General features: G+C 60.6%; 1 long non-coding RNA gene across 1 annotated transcript; it reads left to right on the top strand.

Annotated features, from left to right (window-relative positions):
- Positions 1 to 2,659: 2,659 nt before the first annotated feature.
- Positions 2,660 to 6,569, top strand: LOC116561607. The gene is made up of 3 exons (XR_004273515.1): positions 2,660 to 3,495; positions 3,682 to 4,148; positions 5,519 to 6,569. It is a non-coding gene; the product is annotated as an uncharacterized LOC116561607 (long non-coding RNA).
- Positions 6,570 to 7,708: the final 1,139 nt, after the last annotated feature.

Raw genomic sequence — 7,708 nt, 5'->3', positions numbered from 1 at the left:
TGCCACTTGTTCCTGGAGGCAAGTGGACCCTAAAACGAAAAAATGCCTGGACAGCCTCTCCCTAGGCCACACAGTCAGAGATGAGACAACCAGCCCAGACCCCAACCCAGGCAGTGTGAACTCTTCCCACTTAAAGGCTGGCCCAGCACCTAGGTCTCATATCCCTGGTCCCCTGGTTCCGGCAGTCCCGCTGCTAGTAATAAGGCGGTGGTGGATCAAACACTGAGTGGGCAGGTCAGGAAACCCAGGCTGCAGGCCTGACTCTGCGCTCAGCACATCGGAGAGGGCTGGATTGGGGTGAGGGTTTCTTTTTTTTTCTTTTTTTTTTGAGACGGAGTCTCACTCAGTCACCCAGGCTGGAGTGCAGTGGCACGATCTCAGCTCACTGCAACCTCTGCCACCTGGATTCTCCTGCCTTAGCCTCCCAGTAGCTGGGATTACAGGCACCCACCACCACGCCTGGCTAATTTTTTTGAATTTTTAGCAGAGATGGGTTTTCACCATGTTGGCCAGGCTGGTCTCAAACCCCTAACCTCAAATGATTTGCCTGCCTCAGCCTCCCAAAGTGCTGGGATTACAATTGTGAGCCACTGTGCCTGGCCTGAGGGTTTCTTGACAGAAGGTCCCCATGGGCTTCAGGGGATCCAAGAACCGTCTAAAGCAGAATGCAAAGTCTGGTGTCCATTAATGGAAGTGCATTTTTCTGGGGATGGCTTTCATCAGTCCCTCCAAGGGCTCTGTAAATCAAAAAAAGTTATGGACCCCCAGAATGGGTAATCTTGGAGGTTCCTTCCGTTCCCTATGAAAGTATTCTTGGGATATATATGGGTTTAAACAGGAACTACACTCCCCATCCTTCAAGGCCAATTCAGCAGCTGCTCTGGGAAGCTCTAGCAGATTTCTTGCTTTGACTATAGGGGAAGGCTGGGAACCCAATGCCACAGAGCCTGGCAGGGTCCCTCTGCCCTGATCTCCCTCACCAGACAGCCAGCTCCCAAAAGGGGGCAGGATCAACCCAAGGCTAAGGCGGCAGATGCCAGCACCCCATGCTTGGCCTCATGTGCCCCACCCCCACCCACAGTCTCTGTCCCCTGGAGAGCAAGGGTTCTCAGGGCTGCAGAGCACAGGGGCACCAAGGCCTGGAGTCCACATCTCCCAGCTGCAGCCCTGGAACTTCACGGAGCCTACTCCTTCCAGGAACCTGGTTTTCATTAAATCAGGTAAAGGAGTTGTTAACTCCCAAGTCCAGAAGAGGCAAAGTTCTGCTAGGAGGCACAGGGAAGGTAAGGGAGACCAGCCTGTCCCTTGCCCTCCCTAGCTGACCGACAGTGGGGGGAGGGGGAGGGAGGGCTCCTAAGGGTCCAGCGAGGGGCAGCAGTCAGAGCTGGGGTTGGGGGGAGAGTCGGGGGAGTCCTGCCCCAGATAATAAGCAATTGTTAATGTGATCCATATGGGTCCTGACTGGCCTCTCTGTTTAACAGGATGATAATGGCAGGGAAAGAATGCTGGTCTGTGGAAAAGGGAAGGGGCAAAGTCCTCCCTGGACTTGGTGGGGGGGGGGGTTGGGTCATGGGGAGAAGGAGGCGGAGAAGAAGGGAAAGGGAGAGGAGGAGCACCCATCCAAGGGTCTCTACCACCCAAGAGCACAGAGCTGTTTACCTGAAAGTGGCCAGATTCCATGCTATACAAACTCTGGCTAAAAGCCCTTACAAAACCCCTTTTATTCAGCCAACATTTATGGGGCACCCACAAGGTGCCAAGCCCTGTGGTGAGCCAGTGGTGGCAGGACCAGGGAGCACATGCTCACTTCAGTCAAAGCCCAGTGTGGACCCCTGCCACAGAGGCGGAAGGGAGCACCGGTGCAGGCCACAGAGGGAGAAGGAAGTGACAGGAGCTTGGGGCTGGGGAGGTGATGCAGAGGAGGCGCATCTGAGTTGGGCCCTGAAGAATAAGGAGGTTGTGGAAAGACAGGGACAATGGGGAAGGCATTTGGCTGGAGGAACAGCGGGAGCAAAGGCAGAGAGGCGTGAAATTGCGTGTAGAGAGCCCTAGCTCTCGGCAATAAAGCTGCGGCCCAGGCAGGGCAGGGAGGGGAATCCTGATCCATAAAAAGCTGTGCCCATGGGTGAGCAGAAAGACAGGAAAGGGCTCTGCTGCACCACACTCAGTCTGGGTGGCTCTCCCTAGCCTTCCCCCAGGCTGGTACTGGAACTGACAGTCACAGGATCCTCAGCCCAGCCCTCAGCCACACCACGGCCAGAGAACCGGGCAAGGTCTCCGAAGCCAAACTCATTTCTGTGTCTCTCAGCCCCTTCTTCTTCTCCTGGGGAGGGGGAAGGGGCAGGAGGAATCCCCCCCCCAGGAATGCGGGTCATCTACGCTTCCGCAGGAGCAACTCCTCTGCCCCACACAGCCTAATTCCCTTTGGCCCAAGAGGGCTTCGCCCAGAAGATATTACAGCGAGGGCACGAGGGTCGCACCCGTCTGCCATGGACGCCAATGGAATCAAGTGGAAAGAATGGTGTTAAACATGGGAAAGGGGATTTACGAGGCCTGTCACCCGTCCAGCCCAGCCACCCCAGCAAGCCCCGCCCCTTTCCTCGCCCACCCCAGGAAGTCCCGCCCCGCCCCCTGCCCGCAGCTCGGAGGGCCACCGAGTACCGGCGTCCCCACGGCTGGGTGGCGGCGGCACCGCAGCACCCGGCTGCCCTGTGCGCCCGTCCCTGGGGGGCTAAGGCACTGCGGGGAACGGCGTCGGCTCCGGACTGAGAGGCTCGGGGAGGGAGCCGCTTTAGGAGGAGGCTGTGGGATTTCGGGGTAGGCTCCGGGAGTCCCTTGCAGGGTCAGAGGGCTTCGCACCTTGGCATCTGGCTTCCCAGCCCACTCCAGAGACTGGGTGGCTCCACTGAGGAGGCCCCATGCCCCAGGAACCGGGAAGCCCCTCTGCGCCGTAAGCCCAGAGCTGGGCTGGAACCAGCTCCCCACTCCTCTCTGCCCCGCCGAGAGCAGGAGCCGGCTCTGCCGCTGCAGCCCGTGCGGACTACAACACAAACATTCTTCCGTCCTCTATTCTCCTCCAAATTAGGTATCCATGGAGACAGGGCCGGCAGCCTGACAGCCCTACGGCCTAATCCTGATTTAGTGACCGTCCCTTTAACAGCCCACCCACCCATCCACCCACCCCGGCGCTCCAGGCCGCCGCTGGGCGCAGGCCCCAGGCCGCGCGCTCTCTGCCCCGCGCCGACCCCTTTCCAGCCCTCCTCCTCTGGCGGGAGCAGGGGGACCAGCGGGGCTGGGGAAGGGGACCAGCGTTTGCTGATCACCTACTGGGTGCTTAACACTCTGCGAAGGACCCTCTGAGGAGGGGGTTGCTGGCATGCGAATCTCCGTGTAGACCAGGAGAGGGCTCTTGCGGTGGGGAACTTTGAGGGGCCCTCTCTGGAGACCTGGGAGCTCCGAGGGTCCCCCCTGTAGCCTGTATCCCCCAGGGTGAAGGTGAGTACAAAGCCATGACTCTGAGACTGGGGCTCTGTTCTCCCGGGCCAGAGGAGAAGACCTGAAGAGGGTGGGCGTTAGGGGCGCCGGGACCCTAAGTAGCCTCAGTCTCCTGTCACTGCCCCGTCACCGTGCTGGGGAATCTCCGGGCCAGTAACCCAGCCCCCACCCCTCCCACACACACAGGGGCCGCTGGACAAAGACCTGACGGAGTGGGAGGGGCCTGCTGGCCGGCCCTCGGGCTCCGGACGCTGGATCCTTCTGGGACCTGAACCCGCAAACCCCGGCTCCCCACCCCCAGGCCTGCAGACGCCCCCCGAGCCGGCTGTTCGCTTTCGCTCAAGCCTCCGCACCAGAGGGGGCTGTGAGGCGGGTGCCCGTCGCGGCCGGGCGGAGATCCCCGGCTCTGCCGCCCCCTCCCCCCGGGAAGTGACCCTCGCCTCCCACGTACCCGCTAGGGTCTCCCGCCGGCCCTGCCCTCCGACCCCAGCCGAGGTGAAACCCGCGATCCGCAGCCCCCTCCCTCTCCGGCCCTCCCCGGCCCCGCACTAGCGGACAAAGCTCCGGACACCCGGACCAAACGGTCACCTCCCCCAACCCCGGACCCCGGCAGGTCCGCGGTCCCGTACCTCGGCATCCCGGCCGGGTCCTAGGTGAGTGTGCGCGGCCTGGGGGCGCGTCCGGCCCGGGGACCTGGGCTGGGGCGCGGGCCAGGGGCGACAGGCCTGGGCTGGGGGGCAGCGGCGCTCACCATCCTGGAGCCGCTGCTGCTGCGGCTGCTGCGGCCGCCGCGGGCGGGAGCGGGACTGGGCAGTGGGGGTGGCCGGACAAGGGGCGGCCCCGGCTCCCCCCGCAGGCAAGACCCCCACCCCCACCCCCGCCTCCCCTCGCCCGCCCCCAGCGCCCTCCCTCGCAGGCCCTGGCTCCCCTCCCCTTTCCCTGCTCCTCCCTCTCCTAGTGCCCCTCTCTTCCCCCAACTCCCGCCCCTTCTCTGGCCCCTCCACCCCTGGCTTCTTCCGCGCCCTCCCCCACCTCGCCCCCGCCCCGCCCCGCCCCCACCTCCCCTGGGCTCGCCCGGCCCCTCCTCGCCACCCTCCCGTCTGGCCCCGCCCCCTCCCGCCCCTGGCTCTAAAATAAATTAGCCACAGAGGGGAAAAAAGAGCAAATGACCCTTGGTGTGGAGAGTGTCCTTCGCCACTCTCAGACCCGCCCGCCCCGCCACTCCCGGCCGTCGGAGCGGGAAGTTGGGGTAGGGGTGGGGGTCGGGCCGGCGGGTAGGGGTCGGGGACAGCCCGGGGACGGGACCGGGACCGAGGCCTGGACTGAGCAGCCTAGACCGTCGAGCGTGTCCGCTGGATGTGGGCGGCTTCCTGGGTCGAAGGGCAAAGGGGAAGGCAGCCGGCCTGGGCCCGCCCCGTCCGCGGGCCGCCAGAGACCCCCTCTCCCAGAACTGCCTTGGCCCTCTGGCCACAACCTGGTGAACACTTGCTCACTTCCTCAGCCCCCAGGTGTGCTGAGCACCCACTGCGTGAGGGACTCTGCTTCCCCTGTCCTCCAGGGGTGCAGAGGGCAGGACACACCTCCAGGCGAGGCCGCTGCTCTACGCTGATGCTACTCTGGCACGGTGGGTGAGGGGAGGAGGGCGAGCACTGGAGGGGGGCAGCGGACTGCGGGGTGTGAAACCAACAGCGGCTCCACTGGAGGGCTTCCCGAGAAGGCCACAGTCACACTGGGCCAAACAGGACGACTGGCATGAAGGATGAGTCCCAGACCTCTAGTCCACTTAGAGGTGTGCAAAGACACCTCTGTGTATTCAACAGATACATACTGAGTGTTAACTTTGTGCCAAACATTGGACTGGGCACCAGGGATACCCAAGAGAGTCCAAGAGGCATGGCCCTGTCTTCCTGGAGCTCCCAGTGGAAAGGTACACAGAATTCTGCCCGGCACACACACACACACACACACACACACACACACTCACTCTCTCTCTCTCTCTCTCTCTCTCTCTCTCTCTCTCAAGGCTTCATCAGCGATAAAGCCCAGGAACCCACTTTGTCCCAGGAGAAGATAGAAGGGGGCCGTGCTGATGATGCAGGGTCAGGAGAACCTTCCTGATGTGGATCCTCCAGATGTCCCAAGGCTATGGTGTTTCCACCCAAGGGCAGTGCTTAAGGGTCCTCTCTCCTGAGGGCTTTTTTTTTCCCTTTTGAATGGCTCTCTAGCCTGAGTGTCAGTAGGGCAAGATTGGCACTCACCACCTAGCCTGCAGATAAGGGTTCTGTCCCCTTTTGCAGGACTCCAAAACACTGCCCCCTCCCTCCTCCTAATGTGGATTCCTCTGGGGTCTGACGGGTCTGGGGCACTCCTTTAGGTGCCACTCAGGGAAAGGGAAGGGTCTCAGTAGCTCCCACTTCTTTCCCAGCCCACGTATGGAAGCACCCAGCACCCACGCAGGCTCTGGTACTTGCCAAGGTCACTGTCTCTTCCACCTTCAGAATCTCTCTTTCTTTCCACTCCACACCCCCAGGACCCTACCCTGGCACAGGAGGAGGGATGTGGCATGGCTCAGAGTGCTAGAGTAGCCCTGGCTTCAGAATTAGAAAGGCACGATGAAGGGAGCCACGGCCACCATGCTAAGAGAGTGGAGCCCTTGCTGGAGGGACAGTCCCAGGCTGCCAGCTGGAAGGAACTCCTTGAATATTTCCTCATTGTTGGAGTATCAGAGGCCCAGAGAGGAGAAGTGACACAGTTGGGGTCACACAGCAAAGCTGGATCTAGAACTCACTGCACTCTTGCCACTCCTACCTGTCAGGTTCCCCAAGAGCCAGAAACAGGAACTAAGGGAAAGACTAATGTCCACATGAGCTAGGTCCCTCAGCAGGATCAGTGCCAGGAAGCCAAGCCTGGCATTGCCATCAGGGATCCTGACATTAGGCTCCAGGGTAGGGGGTATGACAGGAGAGGGGGTTGGACTGAGGGCCCAGCCTGAAGGAAGGAATTGATCATACACTCCCCTGGAGTTCTCCTTCATCTTCCAGGAGTCCAGGAGTAAAGAAAGGGACAAGCTGAAAGCTAAGAAAAGCCTTGCTAGTGAGATGGCAAAAGGCATCAGCACACTGGAGAAGGCCTTTGCTGGACTCCAGGGGCAAGGCCAGCAGCTTGGCAGTGCTGAGTTGTTTCCAATGGGCAGACTGCCGTGGGTCACATTAAGAGGTTTAGTTAGCAGATGGGGGTGAGGTTGATCACTTCAGCCCTCCATCTCCCACCCTGCACCAGTGCTCACGCAATGAAGTGTGGCTCTCCCTCCCAGAGCTCATTCAAGTCCTTTTAATACATCATCCAGTCTCCTGGGCTGACAAATACTTAGTACTGGCAAAAAGCTGTTCATCACATCTCTACCCCCTGCCGTCCTGGACAAGGCCCTCAGGGACTGATCACTGAGGACTCTGGGCTGACCCCACTCCTGGCTGTCCCCCGTCAAAGGATCTGTGCCCTGAGAGCCCCTGCTGAGGTGGTTGTGATCACCCCCAGGCAGGTCAAGTGCCTGGCAATGGATTGGATAATAATAGTGGTAATGATGGCAGTAATGTGTGGCTTCTGCTGAGGGCCCTCCATTCCTTCCTGGCCCCTTTGCTGGTATCACATCCAAGGTGGAGGATCCCACCCCCATCCCACCCCCAGGGGAAACAGGTGCTATGCATGGCTGCGTGGCTGAGTGCAGGCACCTGCTGCAGGCGCATGCCTCTGGGTGTGCAGCACAAGTGTGGGAGTGTGTGACCTTCCTGGTCCAGAGACCTGCAACAAGGGCTTTCTAAAAGTGTTAAGAAGAAAAATAACTCCATGGGTCTAGGGAGAATCAGCACTAAGGATTTTCGAGGGAGGAGGGAGAGTTAGAGGGAGGAAGTAAAAGCCAGAGAGAGAGGGCAGGAGGAGCAAGTGGGGGGAAAAGGAAGGAAAGAAAAGGGGCCTGGGTGGGGGGAAGGATGAGGTGGGGGGAGGAAGGGAGAAAGAAACGGAAGAGAGGAAGAGGAAAGGGCGGGGTGGCTTCTTTGTGGTCCTCTGGACTGGCCACTCAGAAGTCATTATGAGCAGGAAAGGAAGGAAACGTGTCCCGGCTTGGGGATTGGGGTGCGTGCCCATAGGACACCACACCCAGCTGGGCTTCCCCCCCACCACACTTGCCCAGGGCTCAGACTGCTCTCCCCACAAA

The sequence above is a fragment of the Sapajus apella genome, unplaced genomic scaffold, assembly GCF_009761245.1.
Source record: "Sapajus apella isolate SASKATOON/1434 unplaced genomic scaffold, GSC_monkey_1.0 scaffold2, whole genome shotgun sequence".
Taxonomy (NCBI): Eukaryota; Metazoa; Chordata; class Mammalia; order Primates; family Cebidae; genus Sapajus; species Sapajus apella.
Note: the sequence above shows the minus strand (reverse complement) of the source record. Positions and strands in the feature narration are given on the sequence as shown.